The following is a 14,200-nucleotide window of genomic DNA, read 5'->3' on the forward strand; positions in this document are numbered from 1 at the left end:
GTTCCTTTTTATATGTGTGCCATTACTGTTTCGTGTTAGAGTTTATGATATCATTATATTTGGTGCGATTAATGCCGATAATTATTTTCGATTACACTGCTTTATTTCGCCTACGATAATATTTTACCGTTTGCAAAGTACGACAAGGCTTGAAGGGAGTGTGCTATAATACTTGGTAGGTGATATAATTTTCATCGTTGTTTCAGTAGGTGATTTGTATTCTTGCATCGTTCCTGCCAATACGAGAACAGCGAGAATATTTTTCCAATCCGTCCATTGTTATTGCCGCTTGTTCTTTTTCACGGGTGAGACGCGATTCGTCTGGATTGTTCATCATTAAGTGCGATGCCTCGTAATGTAGGTTCGGAAATGTCAATTTCGTGTCACACGTTTCAGATGGCGGTAGATTTTCCATTGATGCTATCGTGTACATCTTCCCAGATAACACACACTTCTGTAATACAGCTGTAAGAATACACCAGTTATACATATGTATCTATACAGCTGTATTACACATGTATTACTCGCGTATTTTTACATGTGGAAATGATGCACATGTAATACAGCTGTAAGAATACACCAGTTATACATATGTATCTATACAGCTGTATTACACCTGTATTTTTCGTGTATTTCTACATGTGGAAATAATAAGCGTATGTAATACAGCTGTACGTATACACCAATTATACATATGTATTTATACAGCTGTATTACAGTGGTATTACATGTGTATTTTTACATATGTACAAATACAGCTGAAATACACGAGTATGAAGGCATCATCGCCTCTAATATTCTTGAACAAATATTCAGGTAGTAATCATTTCATAATAGGATTTATTTTCGATCTATAATTGTATTTATAATGCCGGTACCCTTTTTGGAACCCATATTTAAATATGAACGCTGATGGTAATGTTTTGTTGTTAATTAATATGCTTAACGTACTACGCTGCGCCATGGCCTCCTGCGCTCAATCGCCATATTATTAGACAGTCCTCTTTTTTTTCTCCGCACTCGTTGTTTATGTTGTGAAAGTTAATGTGGCCAGCTGTTGCTCGGCAAGATTTTCCGTTAATAGGGAAGTACACTAGTGTTTCAAATGCACCAAACACATTTTTTAAATTAGAGTTCAGAATAACATAATGTCGTAAAACCACAGTTTAAATCCTAATAGTGAATACTTGATTCGAGATAACCGTCCGAAATATGGAAAAAGTCAAAGGCCGCTAAAACGGGTGTCCATGTTGAATATTGGCCGTGACGTCACAAGGCAGTAGCAGAAGGCAGCTTCTACGCCGCGGCGCGCCGTTTAGTTCTACCACTATTATTGCATAGAAAAATTACAGAATTTGAGGGTATCCGTTTTTTGCTGTCATAAAATATCTTCAGAATATATATGTGGCTGTTTCTCTTTTGAGTAAATTACTTCATCATTGCGTAATATATTAATATTCATTTACGTGTCAACTTCAAGTTTGGAAAGAGAAGTACGAATGGCACATTGAATCTTTAATAAATAGGTAATGGTATTTGTTTTCGCTGGGTATATTTTGGCACAATGCCGTTTATCATGCCAAAACATTTTTTGTAAGAACCGAGTCAAACTAATAAACCTATTTAAGACGTTTGCTGCAAGACTTATTCGTTGCGTATGTATTCACGCCAGCCGGAACTTTCGCCCTTCACAACTAGAATCATGGGATGTTAGCCTTATTTCCGTGCTGGCTGGTTGTTGCAATGGTTCGTTGTCCAGGATGGGTTCAAGAAAGATAATCTTGGTTGGGAGAAGGAAAATTCCAACGATTTATAAATGGTATACCAAACTTTGATGTATTTATGGTCACTGAATTTTTGAAAAAGGAGGACAGGTTCAACGCTCCATAGAAATGCGAGACGTTAAGGCTAGCAAGGGGAGACCTCGTACCTTGCTCCATCTTTTTCAATTAGGGCCTCAGTTAGGCTGTAATTAATTAATTTTCATGCGTTACTTTTCACAAGCCATATATATAAATTTAAAATATCCTGCTTAAAGTAATGGGTCGGATGGGGTAGTGGTAGCGTGCGCGAATTCCCACCCTTAAGCCCTTAAAACCAGGGTTCAAGACTATGTTATGGTATTATTTTTTGTTGTCTTCATTGTGATCATACGGCGTCAAGTTTATCATTAATTATAATTGCAGCAATCATTGACGTAAGAAATTTTTTTATCATCATAATGGCCTTTAGGTATTTTAGCATCGTCATTACAAACGCAGAGCTACGATGACTACAAGGATTGGTGTGCGCTAAAATGTTAATTTTTTCTTTGCTTATACTGACCAAATTCCACATTAAAAATGAAAACCACTCTTGCAAGAGCACATGCCATTATAGGCTGGCGGCGGTCAACAACATACGTACAGACATAATTAATAAGAACACAAAGTGAATATAAGATGCCATATATCTCGAACACTTGTAATTCACATTACTCCAAAGGGAGTTTACTTACTCAGTACCTACCAGTTTACCTCAGAAGCAGTGCTAAAAGAACCATTCCGAAGTATAATTTCAATTAACAAATAGGATGAAATAAAAGTTGATAACCCTGGACCGGGCGCGCTGGCGTATAAAATACGTCAATCTTTGAAACCCAAGGATTTCAACATTGTACGTACATTCTGGGCTAGAATGGTCTCGTGTATTCCTACAATGTACTTTGACTGCCTGTATTGCGAGTTTTCGAAGTTCGAGGTACTGTAGCTAGTTTTTTAGATCAGCAAGATGAACCCGTCACCAGTGGAGTACAAATTACGCCGCGCGACCTGCTGTGTACCTTTATATCTGTATCACCTATAAATGTACTAATTTCAACAAATAAAGATTAACTTTAGCAAAAATCGTTTGTTATCATATATGCACATATCATGGTCAAAGTACGCATTTTGCCCGGTCGTGTAAAATAACAGTCGCGCCACAAATCTTTAACCAAACTACTTTCAATTTATAAATTACGTAAGTCTACGCGGAAGATGCTATATTTTGACTTAACACACTTTCTGATGTGACTGAGGTACCTACTAAGTAAATTATTATAATATAAATATCAATTTGATCTTACAATACCTTCAAATGAACTTCAAAACAGAATATCATCGATAGTTAAGAGTCAGGAGCAGCCTTGAACCATTTATTCCGTATAGGTTGTGCTTAAGGCACGGGAATGAATATCTTCTCCAGGCTTTTGTTTCGACGTCGAGGTGAAATTTGGAACAAAAAATCATTTATAATTCTATTTTGAATTCATGTTTTCGGTACTAGACGACATTTTTAGGAAGCAAACTCCACCGATTCCCGGAAACTCTCGCCGCGCTAAAGAAGGCGACGTAATACAGCGATACTCCACTGGTGACTACTGCCTTGTGACGTCACATCTCAATCAAGATGGAGGCACTGTGTTTCAGCGCAACATGAAATTTTCCGACTTTCAAAACGTTTTAAAGTGCATACCCCAGATGCAGGAAATAAAAGTGACTATACTAATGTTTCTTTTTTAGGCTAAACTTTCAAATTCAGCAATAAAAAAAAATTAGTGCACTTCCCTATTGTAGAAGAAATACGGCACAATATGTTGTAGCTCGGCTCCTAATTGCTCCATTAGCACCAAGGACGTGTTTAAAAATTTTAGTTTCCCTCAAAATACTGAGAGAAGAGCGAAATGGCTTCAAATATGCCGAAGGGACAAGTGGCACCCGACAACGTCTTCCCGCTTGCGTGAGGTAAGTTTTTCTACACATAATGGTTCCTGGAATACAATTACCTTAAATTTTTAATAGTGTTGATCCACGTATTTCAATCATTTGGTTTGAACTGTGCACAAGTAGTAATTTTTAAAAATTTATTCCGGTTCAGATAATCCGGCGAGGTTCGTGACGAGTGTTTTAATGCTTCTTTGTTTTCTATTCATCAATGGAATGTGTGAAATTTTGTGATTAAAATACAATATTTAATCTGGGTTACTGAGATGATTGTCGTAGTGTTTACTAAGTACCAGAAAGTGTAACAATAACTTTTTAATGATGCTACTTTTGTATTCAATAAAAATATTTGTTTGTGTCAATGCCGGTATGAAGTAATCTTACGGTCGTTTACAACAAATAAAGACAATTACGTTTTTTGACTAGAATCTGCATATTCCGATACATAATAATGGATGAAACTTCGCTTTTCATTGCTTTATTTGTGTGTTGTTCATGAGAAGATTGACTGTGATATTTCGTAGTATGAATGCTAAATTTTAAGATGCAATTAAAATCTCGACGAGTCGCTTTTGCGACGAATCTTTTCCTTGATTCATTTCGAATTTTTTAATTCCAGTTTTGTAATAATAGGATTACATTCCTTCGGCTGGTTAAAACGAAAAAATACATCAACACCGAAATTTTGTCGTGGCCCAGGGCTGATGCTGTTGTCTGCTCCTGTGTACTTGAAATTTCAACATCTTTGGCCGAATAATTACTTGTGGTACGTATTCGAGCTTAGTAGCAAATTGTAAGATTTGAAAATTTACAATTAATTAGGTTTTTTTTTAATGGTTTCAGTGATTATCAAAGAGGACGGTGCCATTCATGCCTAAAAATTTAGAATCATTGAAAAAATATGGCTTTGGAAAACTAGGAGTTTTTCATTATTTCTTCGTACATAATTTCAATTTCAAAACGTTATTGTCAGTGTATATTATTCATATACATTTTTCTAGGACTTATTGTTTTACTTATAGATTTCCTTTTACTAAGCCTATGTGTTTAAGTGTGCTTTTATAAATGCCATGTAAATAGTGATTGTGAAGAGTGGAAGCTTATTGTTAATGGTTAGATATAACTTATTCAAGACCTGATGTGTTGTTGTGTGAAAGTATTATGGTTTTAATGATATTTTGGAGATTTCATGTGCAATTAAAACTTCTTAACACTAGAATGCCGGGAGGGTGTCATTTTGACACCCATGCTTTAATATGCATTTTACGTTGCAGATTAGTTTTATTTTGGAGTAAATAGTGTCAACTTTTGTTTAATACTGATTTTTTGCCCTAACATTAAAAAACTTAATGTTTTAATAGAGTATCACTGAAGAAAAAAATTTACAAAAAAATACTCTCCTGGAATGCGGCATCCATCGAAAAGATTGCGCTGAAACGTCGGAGGACGCATGAAGGTTGTAATAATACCTATATATAATCATTGAATACTTTTTTATTTCACTGCAATTGGTTAAATTTTATGTGCATAAAAAAATAAAATGAATATGACAGGAATGAATAGATAGAATAAAATGAATAAGACATTGTTTTTCTTCTTATTATTATTGTTAACTTTTTTCATTAATTTTTCGTCACAGACTGTAGAAGTGTGCTTCAAAAGACGAAAATTAAAATAAAACCATTGCGGTCACAAAACTACGAAATTTTTAAAAATAATATGCAAAAACCTCGTATGAACCCAAAAAGAAATCGAATGCTTTTTCATACAGACTTACGAAAAGCTTCATCAAAATAGTAGATTCTCTACATTCTGGCACTTTTGGTCTGTTTTGGCCGTAGGTTTACTGACTTTTCACTGAGCTTACAAAAATCAACAGTTCTGTTTTCGTTGCATTTTATCTATACTTAACAATCCCTTGTCAGTTCTGGATTTAGTTGCCAGATATTCGTTGACTCAATGTAACGGAAAGCAAGCTATTCCGATAAATTTTGTAAAAATAATTCGGGACATCTTTTGTGAAGTTATTTCCTTATATATAGTATTCAGGAATATATAGTCACCAAGTCAAAAGTATTCTGGAAAGAAAAAAACAGGCAATCACCTGATTCTAGTTCTGACCTAGTATCAAGGACGCCGACTTACAAAAAATATTGGGGGGGCCCAAACCGGGGACCATGCCCCAGGAAATTTTCTAAGTAGTGAGTTTTAAGTTTTTTAAGCATTTTAGGAGAGTCATATGATCAACATTAGAACCCTGATCACTCGAATCTCTCGATATCTGGACACTCCGTATAAAATCGACAAGCCTGACACATTTTTTCCTCACACCCATTACGGATTTTTGAGGGGGCTCGGGCCCCCTTAAGCCCCATGGAGTCGGCGCCTATGCCTAGTATTTCCGCCCCATATGATCAATAATATTTACTTCAAAGTTTATCTCATTACAATACCTTACTGTTTCGGGCGATTTGTTAGAGTTGTTACTAATTTCAATATGAGGGCGAAGAGATCATAGAACAAGAACACATTTTTTTCTGTTTGCCCTTATGAACAGTAAGTCGAGATTCACCATTTTTGTTCAATTTATTTGAATACAACTCTTCCCGAGAAGCTTTTATTTCACCAGGTATTTCCATTCTTCCCTTATTTACGGTTCCTGAAAGGCAAGAACCCTTTTGTTTCGAGTAGAGCTAGCAAAAGTGATGTGAAACAAATGCTAGTGGTTACATTCCTGCCCTTGCTCATGTAGGGTTGCATACGTTTCATTACAACATGATCTGAAACGCGATCGCCACCTTGACGAGAGCCGTCCTTGACGCCTCTGGTCAATCTGGAATTTAATGGAATCAGTTTACCAAATACATACTGTCTTTATATACTGCAAACCAGTATTTATGCCCATACTTATCAGGATTTGGTGCCATGAATTGCTTGAATGGACATCTAGCTTTGCTTGGAAACAGCTGTTCGTCAATGGTTATGTTTGGCCCAGGTTATGATTCCTCAGCATGGCCATCTCCTTCTTACGATCTTGAACAAGGAGTTGACGTCGCCTTGAAGTCTACCCAGCGTCTACCTAGCGTTACACGTCGGCACACCATGTCACGACCACGCACAATTTCTTTTCTGCCCGATAACCAGTGCAGATCCAGTATCTCAATTATGTGTATATGCGTATTGTAAAATAAATATGTGTATCTTTTGTGATTAAATTACTAAACTGAAATATACAAAACACTGAAACTGACCGTGCTCACTATTTTCATCATTTTTGGATGATCTAAATTGCACCTCCTGCGCAACCCAATCGTTGTCCGACTCAACATCTGCATCAGACGCCTTCTCCGACACGTCTCCAGAAATATCGTTCAGTATTTCAATACATTGCTCCATCGTAACACGTCTATGCAGTGCCATTATCAAGACAGAACTGCCGAGGCAAGTCAAGCAGCAGGTCGCGACCATAGCGACCCAGTCTGCCAAACACGCGCGCGAGCCAGGCAGCCGAACACAGGCTCGGCAGCAGCTAACTGCATTGTCGCCGCGTCACTTTACTGCAATGTTTCAGGGCATATAAGTGTCACCTCGGTAAAAAAAAATTAGCTGGTTTCAAGGCGAATCATTTGCAAAAGGCAGCGGAATATACTTACCTAACGAGCTGCTAAACTTTTGAAAAAAGTAGTATACGTACAGCCGATGCTCATTGAAATTATGTAAAACAAACATTCATGAAGGTAATACAGTGGAACCTGGATAATTCGAACTTCTTTAATTCGAAATCTTCTTTAATTCGAATTTTTCCCGTGGTCCCTAGCATTTTGTATTAAAACAATGCTAAAACATCGTGAATAATTCGAAGTTTATTTTGGATAATTCGAATTTTTAAGTAGCAAATCATTAAATTACGATTCAAAATATCCATAAATAAAAAAGTAAAAAAACATATTCCAAGCCACATTTGACTAAATGTTTGCGTTAGAACAAACGCGGGACCGCGCGCGCCTGCGTTTAGTCTGATGACTCATACCTCCCCTCCCGCCACCGCCTGTTGAAGGCCACATGACCTCTGTTGTCCAGCCCATGGATCAAGGGATCATAAAAAATTTAAAACACTTTTACAGGGGTTTGTTGGTCGAGAATATCCTGTCCGGGGAAGGAAACGCTCTCAAAATAAAGCTGGATATTTTAGAAGCATCGCGAATGTGTAAACAAGCGTGGGACAAAGTGAAACCGGAAACAATAAAAAACTGTTTTAAAAAGGCAGGTTTTGTTAAAACCGACGAAGAAAGCGCCGAAAGAACGGAATTGGATGAAATTCTACCAATCGACGGCTGGGAGGATGTGGCACCCAATCCAATCATCTTGTACGAGGACTTTCTGAATGTGGACGAGAATGTCGCTGTGTGCGGAGAACTAACTGACGCCGACATCGTAGCAGAAGTCCTAGACACCGAGACACAAAATAATGAAGGATCGAGAAGGGGACGAGATAGAGGGGTCACGAGCCGATGAAGAAGAAACGCCAGTACCGAGTGCAGCCCACGCTATGGACTACCTGAGAGAAATTCGGCGATTTGTGGAGAGCAGAAATAATGTTGGTGATGTGCAATTTAAATCATTAGATGTTTTAGCATCATTTATAACGGCCGAGAGATTAAATTCAAAGAAACAGGCCAAAATCTCTTCTTTTTTTGTAAAACAATAGGTTAGGGCCTATAAATTTATATTTATTGTTTATTCAGTTAATATAGTGTCCAGACTTTTAGTTCTCTTTGATCGATGTTTTATATTTCAGTTCTGTATAGATTTTTGCTTTTATTTCGCTATGGACTATTGGTAATCGTGCGTAGTTTGCAAACTGCAGTCATGCAGTGCAGTTCAGCTATTGCTGAGGACATTTTAACCCTCCGACTCCACCTGGGGTCTTTTTTGACCCCAGGGTTGATAAAATGCCTGCAATTTTTGACTCAATTCAGATAATCTTTCTATATTACAGATATGCCTTCCCGCATGATTTGTCTTTAAATTCATAATAATTTGAAATTAAAATTTTGAGTTACTAATGGATGGGAATTTTTTTTCTGGGTGGGGTCAAATTTGACCCCAGGTGGAGACTGTGTAGGTATTAAATTTTGAAACGTATATCTATGGAAATATAATTGATAAAACGTGTTGAAAGGTAGATAACCCTAATGTAGGTTTTCATGGTGGGATGAAGATTCATATGCAAAGTTTCCGGGTTATACACCGCGTGTGTCTTTCTTCATATACAATAGTTTCGCCGGCATTGTAGCTAGCATCTTCAGGTCACTGAAGTGCAGAGTGGAGGTAGAGATTGTCTTTTGTATCATTCGTTCATGGCTGGGTTCATCTCATTGATCAATCCTTCCTCGTGTTTTCCTTTTTTCCCTATCAAATTTTTCCGTATTATGTTGGAGCATTCTGCTCAACATCTAAATTTACATGATAAACTCCTAGCCACCTCTAAGGTTTTAGGCAGGGGGTGATTATGTTTTACCCAATGTGTACTATTTTCCATGAGTTGGGTAGTTGGTTCCCGTCATTCCTGCTGAAGATGTTTGTAGATTCCAATATCTTTTCTTCCGTTTAGAGTTATATATTGAATATAAGGTATCACAGATCATGTTGATGTATTATCCTCATATTATTCCATGTCAAAAACTTAGCATTTTCACTCATGAAATAATAACGGCATGTAACGCCTATACCGAAAGCATTAACCCGCCTATGTCTGAGGCACTATTTGGCCTCTTAGAGCATCGTAACCCTATGTCATCAGTGGGTGCATTGAGAGAAGGAAAAGAAAATACTCTATGGGACAATTTGCCTCAACTGTGACGGTGATTCATCACCTTTACTTTGTCGCAGGATTTCCCCTTCCTCCTCATTTTCAAACTAGCCACCGCTGTATTTCACACAACTCTCATGTCAAGGAGGACAGGCCTTATTTTCGTTCCAGCTCCATAGGTGCTTAGTCCATTTCGCAAGCGATTTTGTGGGATCAGTAAAAAATTGTACCTTCAAAACGTTGTAGTAAATATGTATATATTTTCATTTTGATTGATATTTTGCCATTATATTTCATTGATATTTTTCAAGTGACATCCAAAACATTAATAAAAATATAAATATGTTACTTTCAACTATCTAAATGGGTGGATTTGGATATCATAAAGCTAAATTCTTTCCTTGGTCTTCTGATTATGGCTGGTGTTCAGAAAGGACGAGGAAAGCCGCTGCCAGAGTTTTGGTCTGCATACTATGGCTTACTAATATTTAGAGTTACAAAGTCTCGTCACCGGTTTCAAGATATTCTTAGGTGTCTCCGATTTGATAATGAGACTCGTGCGGCTAGGCAAGAGAGATCTAAAAATAAAGTGGAGGCAATAAGAACTGTGTTTGAAATGTTTACGGAGGCCTGCATTTTATCATACAAACCATCCTCAAACATTACAGTTGATGAGTATTTGTGCAAATTTAGAGGTAGATTTAGATTCAAAGTGTGCATGCCATCAAAGCCGGTGGAACATTGAATAAAAGTATGGGCAGCCGTTGACTTGAAACTCAGTATATTGTAAATGCACAGATATACATTGAAAAAATTGAAGGATCCCGGTAAGTGAATCAAGGTAAACGCGCAGTTCTAGATTTGGTTTGCCACTTGCAAGGCAGTAGAAATAATATAACTACGGATAATTTCTTCACAAGCAATGAACTGGGTCAGGAACTCCTAAAAAGGAAATTAACACTTGTAGGTACACTAAGATCAAATCGCGAAGGAATTCCGAGGGTGATGTTAACCGCCAAGCATTGAGAAGAGCATTCAAGTATTTTTTCTTATGCAAAGAATACGCTAATGGTTTCATATATCCCAAAGCCAAGAAAGGCAGTTAGTCTACTTTCAACTCAACGCCGGTCATTTGATATTAGTCGCGGTAAACATAAAAACGTAATTTTATTTTATTATCATACAAAATCCGGCGTCGACATTAGATCTAATGGCAAGCCATTACTCAGTAAAGCATGGGACAAGAAGATGACCTCTTGCTCTATTTCTATATTATTGATATTGCAGCAATAATTGCTTTTGTTAAATTCAAAGAGGTTCAATAGGGAAACAGGAAAAGGATCAAGGAGAAAATTTCTTATTGAATTGGCAAAGGAGCTAGTAGAACCAGAGATAAGAAGACCATGTTGAAGTTGAAAAATCCTCGGACACGAATGCAAGTAATTAGGGAAGCAGTTACCTCTGCAGGATTTGAACATTTATTCCACTGCAGCGTAGAAGGGATTTGCCACTACGTAGAAAAAACGTGGACGCTGTTCATTTTGTAAGAGATAATCCGGTACGAAAATGAATCCGAGGTGTGAAAAATGTGAAGTCTTCGTTTGTAATGATCATGTCATCATATAATTACATCCTGCAGAAAATGTGAAGGATTGTAAGATAGATTAGTTACTATTTCAATACATAATTTTATAAAAATATTTGTTTTTGTCTTGGATTGTAACGGAAAAATTATAGGAGAAATTTTCTGGATGAACAATAATTTGTTGAGTTTTCTAGGATAAATGTTATTTCCGTTCAAAATGTTAATATTACTTGATAAAGCAATTACATTACTTATTTATGTCTTTATTATAATTTAAAACTGTATAATTAAAAATATCCTGAAAAATACCTGTTTGTTTATAAATTTACGGCATGGGGTCAAAAAAGACCCCAGGTGGAGTTCACGTAAGTATTGAGCAGGTGGAGGCCGAGGGTTAAGGTTAGTTAAGATTGTTTACTTAATTTCGTTGCCGTTTGAGCGATTGAAAGTTATTTTTATTGTATACTATTACTGTAATAGGCATTATTCAATAAATTAATGATCAAATAGTATCAATAAAGTTAATAGTTTTCATTTAAAACGTGTTATTATTGTTTACTTCCCCGGTTATAAGAACTTCTTTAATTCGAATTTTTGGATAATTCGAAGTTTTTAGCTGGTCCCTTGAGATTCGAATTATCCAAGTTCCACTGTATACTATACTAAAATATACTATACTATACATAAAGGTACTACACATGAATATAATGTACTACACTATACTAATTTGACAAATAATTATCAAGCCACATCCCACGAGACACCTAAACCAAAGAAAGAAATGATATAATATACTGGGTGTCAAAATGACACCCTCCGGCATTCAAGGTAAATTTGAATTTTTGAGACGAAAAAAATTAGGGGGGGTATCCCTTTTACTGTCGTTTTGTTAAGATCTAAAAATGAATAAAAGCCACGAAAGATTTTTTTCTACAACACTCTCTAAGGGCCAGCTCCGTAAAAAATGTACGCGTAGGGTGTCAAAATGACACCCTTCGGCATTCTAGTGTTAAGGCATTTCTTAGCGACATGTTGTGATAAACCTTGGATATTGTACTCCTAAATCCATTTGGTGTTTATCCTTCCTTTTATGGGGAATTTCTGCCATTTCATTTTGCACTGATCCTATATTCTAGTGATTAGTTATGTTTACCATTGGTATACATTAATAAATTTGATTTGCATGATCACTTGCATGTTGTTGCTGCTGTTCATACAGATTCCCAATTTTATGCATCACTACTTCTGACCTGAAGCTGCCAGCAGGATGGCTGGAAAAACTGTCGACACCTATGGACAACTCAATGCGGAGGTATGCCCGGAAGCCAAGGCTCTTATGATATACCTACTTCAGTATATAATGAACTTTAAATTAATTGAAAATTTTTGAATGACAGAATATGCACAATTTGTGTGATATGTGATTTGTGTGATAAATATTTAATAATGTATACATTTTACATTAAATGATAATTTTATATGAAAGAATTTGTATAGTTCCTGTTATATTTAATGATGTACATATTGTGCATTAAATGATAATTTTTAAATGAAGGAATTTTTTGTCTTCACTATATTCTTAATTTGCATTACAAATGGTTATTGGATGCATTCCTTTCTCATGGAATTCAGGATTCCCAGCATGACATTCACTTTGTCATTGGTCAGGAATTGCTAGGATTGACTACTTCATTGTCCTAACCTCCACTCTTCCCTGTGCTAGTCCTCACTGCTTGATAACACATCCTACGTACTTCCCTTTCTTTTATCCGTGAACTTCATAAAATGTTTTCCATCGAGAACTGTTCCATTTTCCCTTCAATCTTGCTCTTCATGCACTCAGGGTTTGTCCAATCCATTTTATTCCTCTCTGGTATCCTATATGGTCCTCCTTTTTTACTACTCTGTAAAATGTATTGTTTCTGTCTGTTCATATTATATTGTCAATGATGTTCGATCTTCAGGTTATGAGGGCCATCACGTTTTCTCAAGGAAGATGAAGGGCCTCTGCATTTGAACTAGTGCAGCTGCTGCTTAGAGTAGCTATGGTAAGATGATGTGTGATCAAGTGAAATTAGAAATACAGAGCATAAGTAAGGTTTAGGCAGATAAGTAATTTTTCCATTGATTGCATTTATGTCAGAGAAAATTCTTCTATTAATTCCCAGAGCAGCTAATATTAGAGGAATCAGCATGTTTAAGATAATGAGGTCAGCTAATGAATACTATTGAGCAAGAAACATAATTTAGATGTATCCATACATAGGATATACAGCTACATACATGTGTATATGTACATGTACAGCTGTAATACACGTGTATATGTACATATACAGCTGTAATACACATGTATATTTGCTGTACATGTACATATACAGCTGTAATACACATGTATATTTGCTGTACATGTACATATACAGCTGTAATACACGAGTATTACAGCTGTATTTTCCAGAAAAATACAGCTGTAATACATGTGTATTACAGCTGTATGGCAGGACTTTTGAGCTACTTTTACACGTGTAATACAGCTGTATTACAGATGTATACATCTGCTATACACCATGTATAATGCATGTAATACAGCTGTATTACAGGTGTATTACATGTTTTGTGTTATCTGGGTTGTCACTTCGGTGGACTCTGATTAATTTTACCTGATTTTTGTTTTTTTGGATCGTTGACGAAGTGCTTTACCCAAGGTCATTCGTGTGTGCTACTTGGTTGATTTCTTAAGGACTTGAGAACACTCAAAATGTTATGATTTGTCTCCCATCGTTGGCTAAAAACTATTGTGATCGAGTTTTCACCTAATCGCCGCAAGAAAATTTTGGAAGATATACCGGTGGCTTGTCATCAAGAGGTCATTGAGTTGTGTAGGACTGTCCTATTTGACAGCAGACTGCCTTGCATTGATGTTATCAGTCACGTAGTATTATGCGGAGCCTACGGGACTGAGTTCTTAATATTTCGTGTTCTGAGTTGGAATAGACGCCTCTCTTTAGTGTACTCGCCTAGTGGTTGTCATTCCTTAAATTTATCTCAATTATTCGGGAGTTT

The 14,200-nt window shown here is 36.5% G+C and overlaps 1 long non-coding RNA gene across 1 annotated transcript; it reads left to right on the forward strand.

Moving 5' to 3' along the window:
- The first annotated feature begins 3,723 nt into the window (after window positions 1-3,723).
- On the forward strand, window positions 3,724-13,471 carry LOC124166798. Its single transcript, XR_006866514.1, has 3 exons — window positions 3,724-3,764; window positions 4,363-4,509; window positions 12,360-13,471. It is a non-coding gene; the product is annotated as an uncharacterized LOC124166798 (long non-coding RNA).
- The last annotated feature ends 729 nt before the right edge of the window (window positions 13,472-14,200 follow it).

Source organism: Ischnura elegans, chromosome 10 (genome assembly GCF_921293095.1).
Source record: "Ischnura elegans chromosome 10, ioIscEleg1.1, whole genome shotgun sequence".
In the NCBI taxonomy this organism is placed as follows: Eukaryota; Metazoa; Arthropoda; class Insecta; order Odonata; family Coenagrionidae; genus Ischnura; species Ischnura elegans.